The 24,032-nt window shown below is 37.8% G+C and overlaps 1 protein-coding gene and 1 long non-coding RNA gene across 3 annotated transcripts in view; one reads left to right on the forward strand and one right to left on the reverse strand.

The window, feature by feature from the left end:
* LOC309607667 overlaps positions 1-5,759 on the forward strand; it is a 19,239-nt gene extending 13,480 nt beyond the window's left edge. The window contains exons 1-2 of the long non-coding RNA XR_014232490.1: positions 1-1,919; positions 2,243-5,759. The exon at positions 1-1,919 is cut by the window's left edge and continues 13,480 nt beyond it. This is a non-coding gene — a long non-coding RNA (uncharacterized lncRNA). The remainder of the gene's footprint in view (positions 1,920-2,242) is intronic.
* Positions 1-24,032, reverse strand: part of RNF144B (ring finger protein 144B) — an 867,397-nt gene that overhangs the window by 605,132 nt on the left and 238,233 nt on the right. Inside the window, exon 12 of one of the 2 annotated variants that reach the window (XR_014232478.1) lies at positions 1,912-22,758. The exons of the other annotated variant lie outside the window; for it this stretch is intronic. The gene's annotated coding sequence lies outside the window, so the exon portion shown is untranslated. Of the gene's footprint in view, positions 1-1,911; positions 22,759-24,032 lie in introns of those variants that run through there. 2 annotated transcript variants of the gene reach the window in all.

The following is a 24,032-nucleotide window of genomic DNA, read 5'->3' on the forward strand; positions in this document are numbered from 1 at the left end:
GTCTGATGCCTGCCCAACTTCATTCCCCCATAAGTGAGTTGATGTTTTTACCTGCTTGCCCAAAACTTTCTTTCTTTATTCTAATCACTTTAAGATATGTGTTGATGTTGACTTTTCTAGATCAATTTTCCCTGGTACACAGTAAGCCCTTTAAATATGTAGATTCATGCCTCATTTTGTTTTTAGAAAAGTTTCCTTGAATTGTATTTTTAAATATTCGTTCTGTTCTTTTGTTTTGGTTTTCTTCTTGGGAGACTCCATATGTATAAGTTTGCTTGTGTTTTTCTCCTATGATTTTGCCTCTAATTCTTTTTATCTCTGTATTCTTGCTCGTTTCATTCACTTTTCCCATACTTTGTCTCCTTCTGCGCTTTCAATGGTGCTTACTCTTCTTGTGTTCTAATTTAGACTTCTGAAAAAAATTTTTCCTTTTTCTTTTGTTTCTTCCATGGCTTCTGCCAAATCCCATTGCACCTCTTCCTTTAATTATTTTATCATCTGTTGTCCAGTCCTGAGTTCTTATATTTGTGCTTTTTACCCCTTCATTAATAACAGTTATTACTTGTTAAATAATCAAGTAATGCTAAGTTACAATTTTTATCTGCTTCTTAGCAATACTTTTCTGGTGCATTTGATTGTCTATAGGAGAATTTTCCTATTCTTTTCCACAGTTTGATAGTATCTCTGTATAGCTGCTTTTCCACCTCCTTTTGCTGTTACTCATATTTGAATGAGTTTAATTTTCCTGGACTAGCTTTTTGCAAAGGTTACTAGTGGGTAGAAAGGAAGGACTAAGGAGTTCCAGTCTGCCAAGCTTTACAGCTCATGGGCTCTCTCTGTTCCTGTCTGTTGCAACAGACTATTTCCTTTAAAAATAATGTCAGTTATTATTCAACAACATTCCCTTTGCCCTTAAGGTTCAGAATGGTTTCCATTGATGTGATCTTCCAGTTTCTTCATCAGCCACTGCCATACAGGACATATCTCTTACCTTCCAAGGTAGGATCTCCACTTTTTGCTGGTGCGTTCTGATTTGTACTTTCTGTAGTCTGCCAGCTGTGTGTCCCCCAGACCCTTCCCATCTCTCCAGAATTACACACCCTGTTCCATCTCATCTAGGGTGAATATATCTCGGTTTGTCCAAGGATTGAAGAAGTTCCTAAGACTGGGACATTCAATGCTAAAGCTAGGAAAGGTCCAGGCAAACTTGGACCAGTTGCTCACTCTGAATTCATCCTTGCTCACTGCAGTTGGCATTCAGATGGGGCCCGCCTCGTCTGGAAGTAAACAGGTGAATTTCCTGAAATTCACCACAGCTAATGCCCTATTCACCATCCTTCTCATTGTCCATCACCATTTACCATGCAGCTCCTTGACTGCTTCTATTGGCTTCAGTTGCTTTGGGCAGTATGTATACATAATGCATAGTTGAAGAGATCTCTGGTTCTCCAGGTTTTACTGAAAATGGAGTTTGTGAATTTTTTTTCACTCAACTTGCTCTATATAATTTCGAAGAGGAGAAGTGGAAAAATTCAGACTAAGCCTCTCACATGTTTCCTTGGAGCTCAAAAGATATTTTCTGTTGTCTTAATAGAGTTCCAGGTTGAAGAGCCTCACTTCTAATATAATTGAATTTCTTAACCAAGAGAACTCTGCAGTTAAGACTGTGATGCTTAGAATAAGCAGACCATGTAAGCAATACCCCACACAAAATGATGAGCCAGCAAGATGAATTTCAGGCTGTGTATGCTGCACATCACAAAAGCACATCAAGGCACATAAAAAGTACAAAAGCATAAGCATCAAGTGCTATGTGGATAAAAAGTAATAAAAATAGTATGGGAAACTTTGATAACTAAGAAATCATAATGGGAGTTAAATAACAGCCTGAATAGAGGGTAGGTGGAACACAGAACCAGGTTTTGTTTTTTTATTTATTTATTTATTTATTTATTTATTTATTTATTTATTTATGGCTGTGTTGGGTCTTCGTTTCTGTGCGAGGACTTTCTCTAGTTGCGGCAAGCGGGGGCCACTCTTCATTGCGGTGCGCGGGCCTCTCATCGCGGCCTCTCTTGTTGCAGAGCACAGGCTCCAGGCGCACAGGCTCAGTAGTTGTGGCTCACGGGCCCAGCTGCTCCGCGGCATGTGGGATCCTCCCAGACCAGGGCTCAAACCCATGTCCCCTGCATTGGCAGGCAGATTCTCAACCACTGCGCCACCAGGGAAGCCCCAGAACCAGGTTTTGAATAAGCCCCCTTTGAATAAAAAGTTGCTGTTTTTTTATTATAGCCAATTCATAAATACAAGTATAAAAAATAGGCAGAATAAGTGCTCTTATATGCAAACCGTTGTGCCAGATGCAGAGGCATAGGTTATTTTATTTAAACCTAACAACTTTTCAAGGTAAGCATAATGAAATTGAGTGTCAGAAAAGTTAAAATAACCAATATCATTCAGCTAGCAAATTCCAAAGCAAGGATTCAACCTGGGCATCTCTGGGACCAATGCCCATACTCTTCTTGCTACATCACTCTGCCTCTTTTCAATCAAAGGAAGGAATTAATGGAAGTTCAATGCATGGAAGAGAAACCTTGAGGGAGATAGTAACTTAAAACAGGGAACTGGGGAGGGCAGTCATTGAGTTCTAACCAGATGTGGCAAAAGCTCAAGTGTAAATAGTATAACTGCAGCAGGAACACAGAGGGAGCAAGAAAGTCAGCAACAATATTTATCAGGATTTTTAATGCAATTGCTTCCACAAGCTAGAGAGACATTTAAGACTTGAACAACTCGGTGCATCTGGTTTCATCCCCTGACAGAAGCCCGTTTTGACGAAGTGGGAATTAAATTCACAAATGTAAGAAACTCGAATAGTTTATCAAATTTCTTCCTGCTGTTATGAAAAATAATGTTGTGATAGGGAATGAGATTAAATCTCTCAAAAATCAAATTTAGTTTAAAAAAAGAGAGAGAGTGGCAGGCTAACTGGTCTACCAGAGGGAACAGAAGTATCAGGTTTAATTCTTGGAAAAGCGTTTGCAAAAAGAAAGTCTGACTCTTCATGTCCCTGAAAAGCTATTAAAATTAGATAAGTTCCAAGCATTTATAAAGTGTTAGCTTATAGCCCCTTCCCAAATTACAAACATGATGCATCCAAAGACTCAGGTGATCAGGATGACATCATTGGAATCATCTTCATCTTCAATCAACCCTCATACAGACTCCACTAGGAGCAAAGCCCTCTGCATGTTTAACCTTGGCTTCTGCATAGTGCCCCATGAATAGAAAGAAATTTGGGTTTGCAAGCCTTCAGTTGATAGGCAAAAACTGCACCATGCAGGAAGCTAAATGATTTGAAGGGCATATACAGTCTTGACCAGAAACCTCCCTGCAATGCCATAAATCTTAATTTCATTAATTTCCAGCTATTCCAGCAATGTATTCAATAAGAAAATAAACTATTAACCCTTTATCTCCAGATACCAGTGCATTTGGATTCCACTAATCTTTCTCTAGCTACTCCAGCCCATATTGACCTCTCCTTTCTCTGAAAATTATTCCAATGGTTCATATAGTGGGACTCTTAATTAGTTTTGTAATTGTTTATATCGGTAAGCTTGGATGCAAACTAGAGGATAAGTTCTTTAAGCATTAGCTCTAAACATTGTGATAATCCAGAGAAAAATCTTGCAGAAAACAGAAACCATCAGACAGGAACTCCCTGTGCTGCCCAAAGACACCACATACATACTATCTTTCATCCCTCTTGCTGAGGCCAATTCTTCCCTCTGCATTCTAGATTCTATCCTTTCTGATTTTGTCAAGAACCTTGCATTATTAAGTGTGTATCTCTTGTATGGTTAATCTTTTCTTTCCTATTGATCCCTTTCTATTGTATTCAACCATGCTCAAGTATCTCCAGATTTTCAAACTTTCCCATGTACTTTCTCCCCATTCTCACTAAACATTATTACTCTCTCCTCCCTTCATGGAAAACTTCTCCAAGGATTGTCAAGTGTCAAAGTTCCTCTATCTTCATATCAATATTCTTCACACACTCCAATCTGGCTTCTCTCTCATATGTGCCACTTAATTCCATCCAAACAATTGTATAAGGTGATCAGTGACTTCCATGGTATCAAATTCAATGGAATCTTGATTTTTATTTTATTTGACATCTCAAAATATGCAACACTGTTATTCACGCCCTCTGACCAAAACATCCTCTTTGCTTTCTGACATAACACTCTTCTAACTTGATTTCCTACTCAATACACTTCATTCCCCTTTCTTGGATACTTCACCTCTACCAAGTCTTTAAATGGTAGAGTTCCTAATTGAATTTCCCTGGGCTTTTTCTCACTGTGTCAATAAGTGGCCTGTTACTATGGGTTTATTTTTCATGATAGGCTGGGATTCCAAATATGTAAGTGTGTTATTTTTTTTTATGTTGGAAAACTCTTTTTTCCTCTGAGTAGCAGAGCTAACATTAATATTTTGGCATAGTGTGGAAAAGTATAAAAATTTTTCCAGGACTTCATCTTATCTCTTATTATTTGATTTCGATTTTCAGGTAAAACAGTAATGGACCAAGGGGTGATGTCAGTGAAAACAGTTGAGTAGGACCATCGAAAATTCTGTCTCTGTGAATGCAATAAGACTACTGGCAAAATTGTCAGAATCAACTTTTTCAGAACTCTGGAAATTAACCAGAGGCTTTCAGCAATCCAGGGAGTGTTTATTCAAAAAAAAAACAGATGACTCTCAGTAAGAACAGTGAGCTTTGTAGCATTTTTATTCCGATCACCCCCTCCCCACCTCCATGGTAACTTTGAAAGCCAGCAACCTGAAATCACAGTGGAAACCAGTAGCCTAGCAGCCACTGGAGGCGGAGGACGGAACTGAAGCTCCATCAAAGCCTCATCTTGTGCCAACAAATCAGATAATCTAAAAAAAATGGACAAATCCCTAGAAAGATACATATGACTAAAACTAACTCAAGAGAAATAGAAAATATGAATAGACCTATAACAAATAACATGATGACATTAGTAACCAAAAACTTCCCACAAAGAAAAGCCCAGGATCAGATGGCTCCACCACTCAGTACTACAAAATATTCAAAAAAGAATTCATACAAATACTTCACAAACTCTTCCAAAAACTAGAAGAGGGAAGAGCACTTCCTAACTCCTTCTATGAGTCCAATATTGCCTTGAAACCAAAACCAGACACTCACAATGAGAAAAGGAAAAATACAGACCAATATTCCTAATGAATAGTGATGTAAAAATCCTGAACAAAATACTAGCAAACAAAATTCAGCAACATATAAAAAAGATTATATATACCATGTGACCAAGTGGAATTTATCCTACAAATACAAAATTGATTCAACATAGAAAAATGAATCAATGCAGAACAAACACCGTATTAGTAAAATAAAGGGTTAAAAGCCGCATGATCATCTCAAAAGATACAGAAAAAGCAATGGACAAAATCTAAAACCTTGCATGACAAAAACATTCAACAAACTAGGAATAGAAGGAAACTCCTTCAATCTAATAAAGGGCATCTATTTTTTTAAAAACCACAACATATTTAATAGTGAAAGACTGAAAGCTTGAAAGATTAGAAACAATACAAAGATGTCCCTCTCACCACTTCCATTCAACATTGTATTGGAGATTCTAGCCATGCCAATTAGGCAAGAAAAAAAAAAAAAAAAGACATCCACATTTTTTAAAAGAAGCAAATTTATGTCTATTTGCAGATGATATAGTCTTCTTGTATATAGAAAATCATAAGATACCACCAAAAAAAAAACTATTAGAAGCAGCAAACACATTTAGCAAGGTTGCAAGATATAAGATCAATGTACAAAATCAACTGTATATCTATACATTAGCAATAAACAATCTGAAAATGAAAATAAGAAAACAATTTTATTTATAATAGCAACAAAAAGAATAAATACTTAGGAATAAATTTAACCAAAAAGTATAAAATGTGTACACTGAAAACTATAAAACATCATTGAAAGAAATTAAAGAGTATCTGTAAAATGGAAAGATATCCTGAGTTCATGTATTGAAGAATTAAATATTTTAACCCAAAAATACTCCCCAAATCAATCTACAGATTCAATACAATGTCCATCAAAATCCAAGTTGCCTTTTTTGCACATATTGCCAACCTGATCCTAAACTTCATATGGAAATGCAAGTGAATCAAAATATTCGAAAACAATCTGAAAAAGAATTACAAAGTTAGAAGACACGCACTTCCTGGTTTCAAAACACACTACAAAACTACATTAATCAAGGCTGTATGGTACTGGCATAAGGACAGAGATATAGAAAAATGGAATAAAATAGAGAGTTCAGAAATAAACCCATATGCTTTTGACCAATTGATTTTTGGCAAGCATGAGAAGACAATTCAATGAAGAATAGTCTTGCCACCAATAGTACTGGGACAACTGGCTATCACACGCAAAAGAGTAAAGTTAGATCCCTACCTAACACCACACACCAAAATTAACTCAGAATGAACCAAAGACCTAAATGCTAGAGCTAAACCTATAAACTATTAGAAGAAAACATAGACATAAATCTTCATGACCTTTAGGTTAGTCAATAATTTCTTAGATATGACACCAAAAAAACCCAGACAAAACAATAAAAAATAGACAAATTAGACTTCTTCAAAATTAAAAACTTTTGTGCTTCGTATGACACTATCAAGAATGTTAATACAACCCCTGGAATAGAAGAAAATATTTGCAAATAATATATCGGATAAGGGACTAATATCCAGAATATATAAAAACTCTTACAACTTATTATTCAGCCATAAAAGAAATTAAGTACTGCTATATGATAAAATATGGATGAACCTTGAAAACATGATGCTAAGAAGCAGCCAAACACGAAAGGCCACATATTGTATTGTTCCATTTATATGAAGTGTCCAAGGTACTCTAAGGTAAATCCATAGAGACAGAAAGATTAGTTAGCACGTGCTAGAGGTTGTGGAGAAGGGAGAATGGAGAGTGCCTTCCAGTGGGTACTGGATTTCTTAATATAAAAATACTCTAAAATTAGATTGTATCAATGGCTGCACATGCTGAATATACTGAAAACCACTGAACTGTATGCTTTAAGTGCATGCATATTATGGTATGTGAATTATATTTCAATACAAAAATTTAAAAGGGACTTATGCCCCTCAGTAATGCCACACTTAGGTATATATTCTATGGAGAAACCTCACAAGGAGACATGTACAAGAATATTTATTCCTGCATTGTCTGAGAAAAAATAGAAACAAATTAAAGATCCATCAACAAAAGAATGGATGAATTGTGATTTTTTTATACAGTTGAATACAGCAGTTTAAATGCACTAAAGCATGTGTATTAACGTATGAGTGAGAAGTTAAAGAAGCCCAGAACATATCATTTAATAAGGATGGAAAACAGGCAAAGCAATGTTATAAATTATTTATGGGTACACATATAGTACAGATATAAAATATTCACAAGAAGTAAAACTCCATGTTCAGGATACTTGTTACCTCTGCAGATGGCAGGAAAAAAATGGAATCAGGTTAGCTACATGGGCTTCAACTATATCTGTAAGATTTCAACTTGGAAAGGAGAAGGGAGGTAGGGAGAAAGATAGATCTGAAGCAAATTTTTAAAATCATTATAGGAATGAGCTGAGTGGTAAATACATGATTTTTTGTTATATTAGTGTCTATACTTTTCTATGTGTGTGAAATATTTTATAATAAAATGAAAGATATGCTACTATTTAAATATACATTTATTTTATATATCAATGGATATAGATATAACCAAAACATAATCAAATATAATTTGACTTTAACTCACCAGTTCTTCCAAGTGTAGAGACCAGAGAAATTAGAACTTAAAGTGGCTTACTAGTCTACTGATGTATTTTGTTAATTAATTTTCTAAGAGATCTCTATAGAGATCTCCTTTTAATCTTAAGATAATTTTTTTTACTGTTTGAAAAATCAATTCATGATTATTCTCAATATTTGGAAACTATGATAAAGTATAAATTATTCAATATAAAATTATATACATAATCATACTGCTGAGAGATAGCCACTATTTATATCTGTCTGGGTACTTTCAGTCTTTTTCTTATGGCAGACATATATCTTTTTATATAAAATTAGGGTCATGTTATTCACATGTAAATTAGACTCTCATTTGTCTGCTGAAAACTTCCAATGCCTTCCTAATACCCTCGTATAAAATCTAAACTCTTTACCTAACCTTTGCCTCAGAGACCCTATAGGATGTAGGCCTGCTTGCCTGGTCTTCTCTCACTCTCCTCCCCACCTATTCTATTTAAACCTCGTTAGCCTTCTAATTGGACTAAGCTTGCTACCAACACAGCACTTTTGCACATGTTCTTCTTTCTTCCTAGGATGTTCTTCTCTCATGGAATTGTTTGGATTATTGTTCATCAAATATTCACCTACCTCTCCCACTCTAGATGGAATATGCTACCCTGTCCCATCGACAGGCTTGTTGGGGTGATGTGCTTTGGAATGTGCAATGGAATGTTAGCAAACATGACTCAAATAACAGTTTGCAATATGCTGGGATGGCGAGGTTTGCCCTCTTGTGCCTCTGTCATCACCACGAGAGGAACGCACCCCAGCTGACCTGTTAGTCCAAGAAGGATGAGACTCACATGATGCAGGCCTGGGCATAATTTTCAACTTGGTGCCAAGTCATGCCAACCTCACACTGAATCAGCTAAGCCCTGTCTACCTACCTCAGAGAGAATAAATTATGTGGAGAGAACAAATTATTTTAGTTTATCTTAAACCACGGAGTTTTGTGGTGGTTTGTACCCAAGATTATTATGGCAATAGTTCATGGATATATCCTGTATCTTTGCATAACTTATTCTTGCACTTCATTTAAATTTTGATTCATGTGTCCCCTTCTTTAAACCACTTTTTATCCCCTTGACTCTGCTTTATATTTATCCATGATATTGATCATAATATGTATTTGTTTGCTTGTTGTCTCCCCACTAGAATGTAAGCTTATGAGAATAGACACTTTATATTGTTTACTGCAGTCTCTGCCATGCCTAGAATGTGCCATGAACATTGTACATACTCAATAAATAATTCTTGAGTGAATGAATATTTGGACCTCCTGCTTTTTTTTAAACTTAGTATCATATCCTAGCCATCTAGTTTTAGACATTTAATTTACTTCTTACTTTTGCTATTATAAATAACATTAGGATAAATATCCTAGTTCCTAAATCTTTCAGTATATCACTGATTATTTCCATATTATAAATGTCTAAGTCAAAAGGTTTTGAACAAATTTGGGATTCTAAATGTATTTGAACAAATTTTTCTTTCTTAAGTTTGCATAGATTTTTACTTTGACCTGTAACAAGAGAAAGGTTTTCATCAAAATTTTGCAAACCTTAGTTTTATAATTTTTAATCAATAAGATTTAAAATGGTATGCCATCGTTTTAATTTGCATCCTCTGCACTGTTGATAAGGTTAAACTTTTTCTACATGAATAACACATTGTTATTAATTCTTTGAGAAATAGGTATTCATGTTCTTTGCCCAGTTTTTCTATTAGTATGTTAAGTTTTTCCTCTTTGATTCTTAAGAACTCCTTTTATCTAAAGGCCATTAAGTTTTGTGGAGTATCTCAAACATCGTAAATATTTTCTCCTACTGTTTTTTTTTTTTTTTTCCATTTTAAGCCATTGAAGCATAGTATATATAATATCAGCTTTTCAGACAGGAAGAACTGAATTTGAATACCAGCTTTGCTTCTTCCTAACAGTATGATTTTGAGCAAATTATTTATCCTCAAAAAGCTTCAGTTTCTCATCTGGAAAATGTGAAGTATAATACCTACTATACAGGACTGGTTTTAAGCAACATTAACTGATTAATTTAATCAAAATAATGTACTGGGAAGATACTGAGATAGCTCACCAAATTATGGAAGAGGTAAACAATCAGGCCTTAGGAAGGGAAAAAACCACAGGCAGCCCCAGGTATCAGCAGCAAGAGCCCTTCCATGGACTGCCCTGCTAAGGTCCAGCCGTCACATGACCCAGCTCTAGTTGCTCTTTGTCCCTGGTGTCTACATTCAATATCCAAATTCCTGGTTGAGAGAATTTGACTTTCCTAATCTAGATTATATGCCTCCCTCTATAATCAGGAAATGGGGCTTGATTACAGAAAGAAGAGGTGGTAAGTGTGTGAAGCATGCAGCCCCAGCCAAATAACAAAAAAGAGGGGAGGAAGGGAAGGGAGGAAGGAAGAGGAGAGAATGAGGGGGACAGGGAAGGGGAGAGGAAGGGACAAGAAAGACAGAAAGAAGGGAGGGAAGGAGGGGGAAGGGAGAGAGGCAAGCTACTCCCCTTAAAGTGCTAAGCTCCTTATCTGCCCCTTTAGTAAACTGGCAAAAACAGTATACTATGCAATATTTTTCTCTGGATTTTATACATATTTAGAAAAATGAGATTCCATTGAAACCAGAATCTTAAATAAGTTTCTCATGGTAAGTTATCTTTTGCTCTTATTGAGCTTATTCCCAAGAGAGCCAGCCCTTGAATCAAACTGAAAATCTTCTCAGCACTCTAAGGGCTTAATGCTTAGTAGTAACTGTAAAGAAGCAGCAGGCCTTTTCTGTTGACTCTGATTCCCTAGGATACACTATGCATGTTCAATTGTACTCTTGAATAGAACAGAATCCTGAATGGAACAAGTACCTGAACACAACCTTTCAGAAGATCCAATATTTCAAAGCCAAAATAGAAATGCCAGAATATCAAGTTTTCAAATTTATATAAAATAGCCATGATGGAAAATTCTCCAAAAATATTATCCTTGGAATGGACTTAACCTTTCCAGGACTTAATTTCCTGTCTTTAAAATGGGTTTAATGGTATCTACCTCTCATGATTACTCTGAAAATTAAAACAAGATGAAAATAAGATTAAAATTATAAGCACCTTATAATAGAAATCCACATTCCACTATCTCTTTTTCCTTTGAGCCAACTGAAAGCACTATGAAAACTTTCGTTGCCTGATTTTATACACATATATATTTATATATAAATATATAAGCATATAATATATAATGAATAGGGAGTATAATAATAAAGACCATAATTAAAGTATTTAACAAGAGGCCTATAAAACATCTTACCAGTATCCAAACATGATATTACTCTTCATCGCAATCCTGAAAGTTCCATTTTACAGATGAAGAAAGTAAAGCTCAGAAAGTTTAAGCACGGGGCATGTCAAAGTTCAAACTTATCTCTGACTCAAGAGTTCATGCTCTTTCCACTAAGCTACATTATCTCCTCGGAAGATACAGTGATCCATAAAGAAATCACTATAGAACTAGACAGCGCGGTAATCAACTGCTCAAGAATGTGATTTCTTCAGCCAATGTTCTGAAACAACATGAAGTAACCACTGAGTGGTTTAATGTTTCTAACTTCAGCACCCCACTTAGTTCTATATGGGCATATGGGAAAAATCTTGTCTGCAGCTTTGGGAGAAGACTCCACGGAGGAGGAGGGATTTCAAATACCATCAAACACTTTTAGAAAACCATCAAATTTTAGGTCAGTAAAATTTTTACTGATTCCCCCCATCCGCCTACCCAGCAATTCAGACTGTTATTTTTGTTAGTAAAGAAAAGGAAGAAAAATAAGAAAGAGGAAGCGAAGGAGGAAAGGGAAGAAGAAAAGGAGGAGGAAGAGGGCGGGGAGAAGACAAGACCAACCAATCTGAACAAGTCTGTTATCAATAGTTTTCATGACTGGTAACCTTTGATCATTTTTTTTCCCTCTGATGGGTCATACTATTTGAAGTCAATCTTTCAAAGAACCTGATATTTCAAAGACAAAAGGGAAACTCCAGCATGCCAAGTTTTAAAATTTGTAGACATCAAATTATTAGTATGATACAAGCATGTTAGAAAATCCTCCAAGGAAACTGATCCTAAAGTATGTCTTACTCGGATAAAGTCACAGCCCTAAAAGATATTTCCTCAAATTCTCTGAATTGGAGCTAAAGAAGTATATATTACAGATATCTAACTTTTTTTTAGTATTTGGAGATGAATTTTTTTCAACCAATATTAAGAAATAGAGTCAATCAGATTCCTGTAAGGAACACCAAGGGGGCTTCAAAACGCACATAGCAACTCTCCTCTCTTGGAATCACATCATCCAGCTAGATTCTGAATGAGGGAGTGCTCCAACAGGATTGGCATCAGCCCTACCTATCTCTGGAGAAGTCTTGTTATTAAATTATTTTTCAAAGATTCATCTTCCCCTAGTCTTCAGAGGCAGTACAGCTGGGAGTCATTAGCTGTAATCAGTGGGCAGCCAACAAAAAGAGGAAGCAGTGGGGGAATGCTCTTTCTGTAGAAGCCATCTGGGCAGAGGGAATTTGGTTTTAAACCCTAGGGGGTGGAGGAAGTTATTGGGATCTTGTTATATTTGGACTTGACTTCAGACCCTAAACAAAAGATCTTTTTTTTCCCAGAACTTTGCTTTTTTGAAGTAGGAGTAAAAGATAGCTGTAGTAAGCTAGTGGCCATCTCACAGGACATCATGGTCAAAGCAGACAATCTGAAAACAAAACCCAAACACTAGTAGGTTGGGAGTCTATTTCTGGTTTAGAGTTTTTAAAAGAAAGGAGGATATTTTCCTACTGTGAGCAATCTCCTTTTCTCTTCCCTTCCTACCCATGTTCACAAAGAAAAGCATATCTCTTACACTCAAAAAAAAAAAAAAAAAAAAAAGATTATGCTTGTCTAAGTTCTCCATACAAAGAGACCACTTTTGACTTGTTTCATAAGAGGGAAAGTACCACATTTTTCATTTCACCCTTTCTCTCTCTTCTCTGAGAATGTTGGTAATATGGTATAATAAATAAAGAGCAAGAACACACTTTGAGGCCAGAAACCTGGGTTTGATCCTGGTTCCACTACTTACTGACTGTGTGGTCTTAGCAAATTAGGTCAGCTCTGGGCCTCAGCTCCCTAATCTATAAAATAGGTTAATAATAGATCTCTCATAAGGTTGCTAAGAGAGTTTGTGACGAGGTGTGTCAAGCACCTAGCATACTCCCTGGAACACAGCAGGCATCCAACAATTGGTTGCTATTCTTATTTATGTTATTTATACCAAACTTTTAATAAAAGTAGCAAAATTCACCAAAATTCACCAAATCACTTCATAGGATTTGGGGGGGTGGGCTACGGGGGGAGAAGGTTAACACAGCTAGTTAAACATGGCTCATACCTCCAAATCAGAGGATCTGTGGGACCAAACACCACTTATACATGTGTGTTTTGGCTTCACAGGGTTTTAATTTTTTTTTTCATTTATTTTGAGCATTTTAAAATGCAGATTTCCCATTAAAATATATATTTCCAGCTGTGCTTGAAAAACTGAAAGTTGAGCAACCCGAGGCCAGCATTCCTGGATGGCAACAAAGCGCTAAGGCTGAACAGGGATTACCCCTCTCAGATAGGATGTGTGCTCTTCAGTTTGTCAGTCCTCGCCTCCCCCAACCCCTTCCCAGTCTCTTATCCTGCCTGGCCTTTTTAGGCATTTGAAGCTGTGATATCTTCTCTAACCCTCTGCCCCAAAGTGTAGATGGCTGAGAATAAGAGAAACATAAAGGTGCTTCACGAAGGATGAGTTAGTAGTTGCAGGGCAGGGAGTGAAAAGAAAATATCATGCGGCATCTTGATTAGGGGATTAGTAGGCCAAGGGACACCAGACCCAGTGACTGCTCCAGGAACTTAAAGACTTGTCATTTACCTTCAATAAGTCTCAAGTTCTAACCTGTAAAAGGCAGCTAGTATTTACTGACACTTTACAAGGTGGATTTGAGGATCAAATTATGTAATGCATGCGAGCAAAGTGAAAAATGTTATGTATAAATAAAAGGTAGATTACCAAACATAATGGACACAAAATTTAAAGGAAGAAAATCATTTTCTAGCCCATTTCTAATATTATATCTTCCACAGAAATCACACAACTGAAAGGATACTTTAAAATAATTAATCTAGCCCTCAATTTCACAGGTGAGCAATCTGAAACACAAGAAGCAGCTTTCATGAAGCTTACAATATAGTGAAGTAAGACAAAATGTATGAAAAGGGCATGCACTGATGGGATACCTAAAGTCATGTAAGCCTCTATTAAGTCCAGGGGTGTAAATAGCAAGTCACCTGGAGCAAAAAAAAAAAGAATGTTTTTAGAAAAAAATAACCTAAAAAACAACTTAAATGCTTCTGCCTTGAATTTCAAAGGGTAAATTCAAGGTGCCTAAGGGTAACAGGCACCCATGTGGTCTGAGAAAAGGATATAACAGGACATAGGTATCACAGGCAGACACAGAAGATGTCTCTCCCCTTGACTACTGAGCTCTATGGATAGGGTGAGAAAATTTGAAGAAACTATGAGTCTTCTGAGGAGGGGAAAACTCACCTCAAACTCCCTGAAATTCACAATTAGGACATCTGTCAGGAAGGACCAGAAAGGCTTTTACCCAAGGTCCACTGGCAAGAAAGGGAAGTCCCAAAGTGGAGCTCGCCAGGAAAGAAGGAGCATAAGGTCAAAACAAGGGTCTAAGAGTTCTAGTAAGTATGGGGGAGGCTGGAAACCCTTCAGTGTCATTTTGGATCTTGCTAAAAACATGTATCAAGATAGGATTAGATATACAAGAGATTTCTTGAGGGAAATTCTCCTCAAGACTAAAGGGGAAAGGAAGAAGAGAAGATTAAGAGAGTCTTCGGATCAGACTGACACTTGTGAAGGGAGAGAAGAAAGCAAGTAGGATTATGTTCTGAGGAAGTCTCAGCCAAGCCAATGGGGTACCCTGATGCAAGGCTGCCTATTAGAAGCATCTGTGTTGGGCAGAAATGTCCCAGTTCTAGTATCCTCCCTCCTATCTAGGCATCTGGACCTGCAAGAAGGTTTTTTTCTGAATGCAGAAGTGTCCACCAGCCTGGACAAAACCAATGTTCAACAGTGGACAAACTGGAATTTTCAGTCCTTTCTCTCTGCCTTTCTTTTAGAAACAAGATTTGTCCATTTTGGATGGAGTAAACCCCTCGATCTTTAAAAAAATTAGAGAATGGGGCTGTTGGGAAATTCCAAGAGGGAGTTAACAGACTTCCTGCTAATAACAGTAGGTATGGGGTAGGGAGTAGATCAAGCAATGAATTAGAAAAATAACATGTGATGTCATTATATTTGTATTGATACCTTGGCTGGTGAAGTGAGTTATACTGATTAACTATAGATATAGGAGGGCTAAATAACAACAGAGAGTTTTGACAGAGTCAATCAATAACAGAGATCTCTAACAGCAGAAATGATAACTTATACCTGTATAGGACTTTACAGATTACAAGGACTGTTACATATATTACATTTGTTAATCCCCATGACAATCAGGAAGATTCAGAATAGTTTGTCTCCATCTTAGGTATAAAGAAAATGGAAGCCAGTGGAGATTAGCATATTTATCTGAACTACCACTACCTTCAAGAAGAAAAGTTCATACTGGAATCCTTTTTTTTTTTTTCTTTTTTTTTGCCCAAACCCTACTTTCTATCCTTTCAATCCCCTAGGTTGACTCCCTAGATTGCCAAATCAATGCAACTGACAATAAATTCATAGGATGTTAAAGGAGGGAAAGATCTCATTTGAATGAAGCCGTCAGAGAAGGCATTCCAGAGCAGGAGAGATGGGCTCTGCTTCTTGAATGATGGGCGGAGTTCAGAGAGATAGGGAGGAGGAGTTGGACGTTCCAGATGGGGAAAACACAGGACACTGGGGAGAGAGCAAATAAAACAGCTTGACAGGTATGGGGAATAGTAGAAAATAGGGAACAGTAAGTTGGGACCAAGTTGAAACTTTATGCAGAAGGAAGTGGAAAGTACTAGGGTTCTGAAGGAGGGGTGATGCCATCAAAGCCATTGGGAAGAGCACTGTGACCAGAGCCCTATAGGTGATGGTTCAAAGGAAGAGAGAAGGACCTACAGTTATGGAATTAATTTAAGCAAACTAACAAAAGGACTGGAAAATGATTATAATACTAGTGAATACAGAAGAGTTAAATGTTAGGGAAGAAGAGACTGAGAAAATTCCCATCACAGAAATCACAAGGATATATTCCAGAAAGAGGGACTCAAGAGACAGGATCAAATACAGATAAGAAACCATTCTGAACAGCTTTTATCTTAAGGATTCTTTATTTGAACCAATTCTGCAGCAAATGAGGTTAAGAAGTGTTTATGTTAGAAGATTTGCGTGTAGAACACTGTTTTCCTCTTCTTGGTTTCAGGGCAGCCAGACAGAAGAAATTGAGTGTAATTAAATATAAAAAGTATCAATTAGCACTGATTCTCCCATCTACAGAGAGAAATGACCAGTTGGGAGTGAGTGATCTCATCCTCTTTCAAGTGTCAGACGGAGCTGGAAACAAGACATATTCAGTACATCTAATCACGTGAGAAGACATCATAGGAAAGTAAAGGGTCCCCAATACCAATAGGGGATTTTTTCCCCAAATTAGCCCTTGTTCAGTGGGTCATTATAATCTCTAAAGTAATAATATTTTATGTCCTATTAACTTACACTAACACAAATCTGACAGCCTTGGGTGAAATGGAACCTTAATCTTGAATGATATGATACTCCTACCCATCACTGAATATTTAAAACCTTTATATATCTAACAAGAGTAAGCATAATCCGGCAGAATGAACACATTTAGCATCAGTTCCCACTTTCATTAGTTTTTACCAAGTAGATTCAAACCAACCAGTTCTCCATTCTCAAAATGATTTCACGTATCAGTGTTCAATGGGATATTCCCAGATGACAACTTTCTGCTTTTTCTGCAATCATCCACAACGGGTCCCACCGACACCTTTTGTCAGAGCGCCTTCCCCACTCCTCTCTGCTCCCTGTTCAATGCATCACCAATCAATGGCTTTATGGCATTATCTAACTGGCATAGTTTTCCTCCACTTTCCCCAATCTTTAATATCCACTCTCCCCCTCCAAACATACCCTTATGCATACACAGCCTTTTAGTAATATTCTGAATATAGAGGGCAGATGTTTCAGCAAAGAGATAATTGAGTTTAACAACATAAAATAATTCAGTGGTTTGTACAATAAGCTGATAAATTCCCCTCAGTCAGGTAAGTACACCCAAACCCTACCCACCCACTGACTCCTGAGCATATCTGATTTTACTCAGGTGCCCAGATACTTCCAGTCTGAATGATCCCCCCCTCCCACCATTCTTCTGGGATAAATCCTCCTTTTAATAACTAGACAAAACTCCCAAGCCATACCTGGCAGGAAGCCTAGAGCCTCCCTCAGGATCTGCCTCTGCCTCTGCTGAATTAGTCACTCCACAACCTGCCACCACCTGCTCCTCCATCTCTACTTGCCCACCACACACACTGGACACCATGGTTTTTCTACATTTCCTAAAGCATCCCTAACACAAGACTTGCATATAGTAGAATTTTACTGGTGGTGAGAGGGTAATACAGAGCAGCACAGAGCAGGAAACAACTTCCTCTCAGCATCAGACAATGGTAGACATGTATTGCCCATTCTTAACTACAAGAAATTTTCAGAAGCCATATTCCTTCATAGGCCACACACCACCTCCCTTCATGTTCCTGGGAGCTCCTGCTCCTACTCTGTCCTCCTCATACACCCCTCTTCCCTCTCCATTCATAGTCCCCTCAATCTATATTACTCCTCCATATGCTCCAGAAGCCTTGTTTTTCTCAGTCAAAAAGTCTATCAGGGCTTTTTCCAAAGCAACAGAATCATGCCCTTGGGAATAACGTATCATGCCATTCCCCTAGAAGGCAGAAACAGTAACAAATTTTTCAAATTTTTGCTTTGTTAATAATTTTTTCCTGCTTCATTTGCAACAGCTGAATATGTGGGAAGTCTTTTATTTAGGGCACATTTTCCTGAAACTCACACTACAGTGTCCTGCACTGTATGCTCTCCTGCATTCTGAAAGATGTGGATCCCAGCAGTAGTCAAGGACCCCGCTAGCTATGGGCTGACCTCACTCTGAAACCCATTCACAAGACCACTAATACCACTGATTTCTCCAAGGCAAGGGAAATATTTTTTTTCCACCAAGCCATCTTTTATTATTCTCCCAGAGGTACCCCTTTCTAACTCTTTGCCAGGCAGTAGAACATCCTTCCCCACATCCTGTGGTGACCTTGCTCTCCAAACAATCCACACACATCTTTCTTTCAGTCCTCCCCCAGTACCTGGCCATGAGCTTGCTATTTATACCAGTGTGACCCTTATTTACCATGTGAAAGCTTGGAAAGATTTTTGTATCTATACTTTCCAGAAGACCCTCTGGAATGAGATGACCCTCGACATCTGAATTTATCCGTCTTCATTTTCTAGCCTTGTCCACCTCTCCGTCAGTTTCCATCTTTCCTTACCTAGAGCCCTGTATTTGTTTCCTAGGACTGCCACAACAAATCACCACAAACTTGGTGGCTTCGAACAACAGGAATTTATTCTCTCACAGTTCTGCAGGCAAGAGGATCAAAATCAAGGTGTCAGCAGGACCGCAGTCCCACCAAAGCCTCTAGGGGAAGAGGCTTCTTGCCTCTTCCAGCTTCTGAAGGCTTCAGGAGTTCCTTGGTTTATAGCAACATAATTCCAATCTCTGCCTCCATCCTCACGTGGTTTTCCATCTCAAGCCTCCCTCTGCCTTTTCTCTTATAAGGATGCTTATCATTGGATGTAGCGCCCACCCAAATAACCCAAGATGATCTCATCTCAAGATCCTTAATTTAATTATACCTGCAAAAATCCTATTTCCAAATAAGGCCACCTTCAAAGGTTCAGTATAGACACGGCTCTTGTTGGGGAGGAAGACCACCATCCAGCCCACTACAAGCTCCACACTTCTAAAACCCTTGGCCTGACACTTGCCTGTGAAGAACATCCTTCCTGCAGACTCCCCAGAGCCCCAAGAACCAGGAAAGAGATTCACTAGGTTTGTCCACTGTGCACCGCATGGGCTCAAGGGAACTCTGTTCCCTTTACCTGAGGGCAGGTGGATACTGTCTCTATGCATAGAGAATTGCTGCCAGAGATCTAATTTCACATGGGAGGATTCTACAGTAGTATAAGGTGGGGAATGTAATCAGTCTCACTTGACTTTTCCACCTCCCTTAGCAGAATGGAAATTTTAACTTTCTCTTCTTTCAACTTCCCTGGAATTTGTACCTAATATCACATGACAACATTTTCCAAACCATGATCTGCAGAACAGGAGATGTTGCTGAGTGTTCCGCAACTAGATGCTCTGAGAAGAGTGAGCACGCACACAAGCTTATTAGCAGCTCTGAGAAGCCGCCAGTAAAGTAAGTAGGCTTTAATATTTTACTAAAGAAACCTGGTTAACCACATTTAACCCAAACTCTCTTGACTTCAAAGACCTTTATTTTTAGAGTATCTTTTGCGATCTCATAAGAATGCTAATGTCCTACAGAATACATATGGGAAATTTTTTTGAAAATTTGAAAAATGAGGAGTGTCATAAAATTAATATTACATGAGCAACAGTTATTGTCTTCTCATTCCCAACATTAGGATATAAAGCTGTGTTTTAAGTCACCTTGGTATTATAGGTCTAAAATTAAAGTCTTAATCTAATTTTGGTTTTTCTACATAGAGCTGAGCACCCTGAATTATCTGGCATCTGTAGAGGATGAAGGAACAAAACCAGCACAGAATAACCCTCAAGATATTTTTGAAGGCAGTGACCCACCTCCTCTTCATCTTCTCTCTCCAGCCTCCTCCTAATAGCAGTACCTTGTATGTGACAAGCACTGACTGCTCTCTAAGAACAAAGTAGTGATTTATAATGCTCCCTCTTGCACTAATGTAATCTATATGTGAGAATAAGCCCTAATTATTTTTCCTTTCACAGGCACAGTAGAACAATATTTCAGTGACTATTTGTTTTTAATATAATGAGAAACACTATGAGTTACAAGATAGATAATTTGCAAGAAAGTTTTCCGTGAGTCATTTCAAATTATAGAACTTGATAACTTTAAGCACAGACACCACACATTGGTCAAAAAACGGGCACTATCTGTGTGCTAATGAGCCTGACTGTAGGTTCCCTCTCCACTTCCTGAGCTGCGGATGGTGGAATGGACGCTGACCCAGAAGTCAGAAGAGACAGGTTTCAGTTCCACTTGGATGACCACAGACAAATCTTTCTGAAATTGGAGTTTCTTTCTGGAGTTTCCAAATACGCAAAAAGGACATACTAATACTGCCAATCCTTACTACTCAAAGATTCCATATTTGCAAATTTACCTACTTGCTAATATTTATTTATAACCCCCAAATCAAAACCCATGGTGCTCTCAGTCATTCACGCACATGCAGAGTGGCAAAAAATTTGAGTCACCGAACATGCGTGTTCCCAGCTGAGATGGGACAAGGCAACACTCAGGCTTCTGGTGTCAACTCCCATACTGCAGACAAATATCCCTTTCGTGATCTGTTTAGTGCAATATTTGCACACTTTTTTGTGCTTTTTTTTTTGGTGATTTCACTCTTTAAAATAGTCCCCAAGTGTAGTAATGAAGTGCTGTCTAGTGTTCTTAAGCACAGAAGGCTGTGATGTGACTTAAATACGTGTTGGATAAGCTTCGTTCAGGCATGAGTTATAGTGGTGTTGGCCATGAGTTCAATGTAAATGAATACACAGTATATATTAAATAAGGGGTCTTTAAGCAGAAACACACATAAAGCAAGGTTAGGTACTGATCGGTTAATGACAATGTTGTGACAGAGGCTCACAGGGACTTAACCATGCATTTGACTGAGGAGCAGTGGTTCAGTATTCACTAATTCAGTGTTTCTGATGACTTTATAGACATAAGCACCATAAGTAGTAAGAATCAACTAGATATCTCAGCCTCATAAAGTAGCTTTGATGCATAAATGAGAAAATATATATTTATTTTTTATTGAAGCATAGTTGATTCGCAATGTTGTGTTAGTTTCCGGTGTACAGCACAGTGATTCAGTTATACATGCATATATATCTATTTTTTTCAGATTCTTTTCCCTTATAGGTTATTACAAAATATTGAGTATAGTTCCCTGTCCTATACAGTAGGTCCTTGTTGATTATCTATTTTATGTACAGTAGTTTGTGTCTACTAATCTCAAACTCTTACTTTATCTCTCCCCCACCCCCTTTCCCCTTTGGTAACCGTAAGTTTGTTTTCTATGTCTGTGAGTCTGTTCCTATCTCATAAATAAGTTCATTTGTGGCATATTTTAGATTCCACATATAAGTGATATCATATGGTATTTGTCTTTCTCTTTCTGACTTACTTCACTTAGTAGGATAATCTCTAGGTCCATCCATGTTGCTGCAAATGGCATTATTTCATTCTTTTTTATGGCTGAGTAGTATCCCATTGTATACATACCATATCTTCATTATCCATTTATCTGCTGATGGACATTTAGGTTGTTTCCATGTCTTGACTACTGTAAATAGTGCTTCTATGAACACTGGGGTGCATGTATCTTTTCAAATTATAGTTTTCTCCAGATATATGCCCAGGAATGGGATTGCTGGATCATAGGGCAACTCTGTTTTTAGTTTTTTGAGGAACCTCCATACTGTTTTCCATAGTGGCTGCACCAATTTACATTCCCCCCAACAGTGCAGGAGGGTTCCCTTTTCTCCACACTCTCTCCAGCATTTGTTATTTGTAGACTTCTTAATGATGGCCATTCTGACTGGTGTGAAGCGATAACCTCAAGAAAGTATATTTTTTAGCAACATATAACAATTATTTCTGAATACCTGTCACACCCCAGGCTCTGTGTAGACACTGTGGACTGAGATACACGACTCAGAGTCCTTGACTCACAGAGGAGATTTAGGCGAACACTTAGAAGAAGCTTTAAACAATATGTTACGTTAACATTTTTGTTAATGTTTTCCTAATATTAAGGCTATTTAAAAATTCTTTGTCTTCAAAATGTAGGCTTTGTTCTTTTAGGGCCAGAAGTGGATTTGGAAAATTAATGTCTTCACAAAATTCCCCTAATTTAAGCCATAGAAGTGAAGAAAGAAAACAAACGTGAAACATTTCAAGAAAAATTTAGTATTAGGTTTGGGATTATAAAAACTTTATATTACAATAGCTATTAAGCACAAAATTTACAGAGCATTTTACAAAGAGAAGATCAAAATTCCCACCAGTCTTTAGAAAACTGAATTCACATCAAGGAGAAAATAGAGGTACAGCAAAGGAGAACTGGGTTACCAAAGGGTCATTTGGCCCTAGGTGCTCAGGAGGCTAATCAAATACATAAAATAAAGACAGTTCTGATCAGAATAGAGAGTAAGTAAAACCAAGGAGGTACAAAAGTAAAACTAAGAAATTCACCTGGGTATTAAAGTCCTTCTCCACGTGATTCAAATTATAGCCACTGGAGTATGAGGGAAACAGCAGCAGTCAAGACAGGTCAGAGATGCAGACGCGCAGGCCAGGAAGGGAGTCTGGACTGCTGCCCCATGTCGTTGGGCCACGTTTACCAATGAGACGGGCAGCTCTGTTTGGAAGACGGCGGCTAAAATGTTTCAGATGCTATAGAGTGCCATACTGAATGGTTACGCAGCTTCTCCCAGTTTATTTTCCCCAACTCCACTATCAACTGATTGAAAGGACTTAAGATTTAGAAAATCTAATGTGCCTCGCTCCCCTGGGTGGGTATGTTGCTATGTAACAAAGAACATGCCAGTTTATCTTCCCCAGCACTAGGCACAGCTGGAAGGAAAGAAAAGCAAACCCATTTTAAACCATTTGAAAGCTACTCTCTATTCCAGACTATGAGGCTGCTCTCTTTAGGGTCTAAAATATGCTTACTTTACCCATCTTTGTTGACACAACCACAAACTTCAGCAAATACTGGAACCAGACTCAACCAGATTCCTTATAAACTTCCATATGTGAGCAAAATTCCCCTTTGATTTTGCCTAATGTTCATCTGCTATAATTTTTACCAAGTTCTAAAAAGGAAATCTAGCATGCACTATTATGTATTTTACTGTAAAAGAATAAAATGGCAATTGGACAACACTTACCCATTTCAATCTATAGTAAATTCTGTCTCTTCATCCTCTCAAAAACTTTTTTTCTGGTAGTCATCATTTATCTTTATATCTTATAAACAGTCCTGCTAACCCATGGAACTCTTTTTTTTTTTTCTGACACCCAAAGCAATGAGGGTAATTGGACTTACTCTTGCAGGAGAAAAAATAAAAACAGAAGTCAAAGCTTCAGGTTGTGTTGGTAGTTGGGCTGTGGGGCCACCTTTTTTCTGAAGGAACCCTAAATGTGTTCACAACTGGCTGAGTCTCCACTGGGAGAAATGTGCTGTCCTACATGCAAAACTGAGAGCTCGTGTCCTCTGCCTTCGTCCTCAGATCTTCCTTCAGACTTGGCATCGCGCAGAAAGCCAGGAGCCCTGCCTCGAGAGAGCTGAGCCTCTTCTATCTCAGACAGCAGCTGGCTATGTAATCCTGGACCAATGTCTGGTAACTTCTCTGAGCTTCAAGTTCTATTCAGCCTTCCCTGATTTCCTCTAGTAACAAATTCTTTCTCCCTACTGTCCACTCCTTCCTTATGGAACTTTTCACATTTGTGTTGTATTACAGTTATTTATATACAGCTGCATCTTGTCTATCATATGTAGGCAGAAACCTCAGTTCACCCATATTTCTGTCTCCCTCTTCTCTGTACTCCAAGGCCCAGTCAGAGTCTCAACTTTTAATAGATATCATTGAGTAGTCATTAAATTAATAAATAAAACATATAAATATATTT

Source organism: Balaenoptera borealis (assembly GCF_965194805.1).
Source record: "Balaenoptera borealis genome assembly, chromosome: 12".
Lineage (NCBI taxonomy): Eukaryota > Metazoa > Chordata > Mammalia > Artiodactyla > Balaenopteridae > Balaenoptera > Balaenoptera borealis.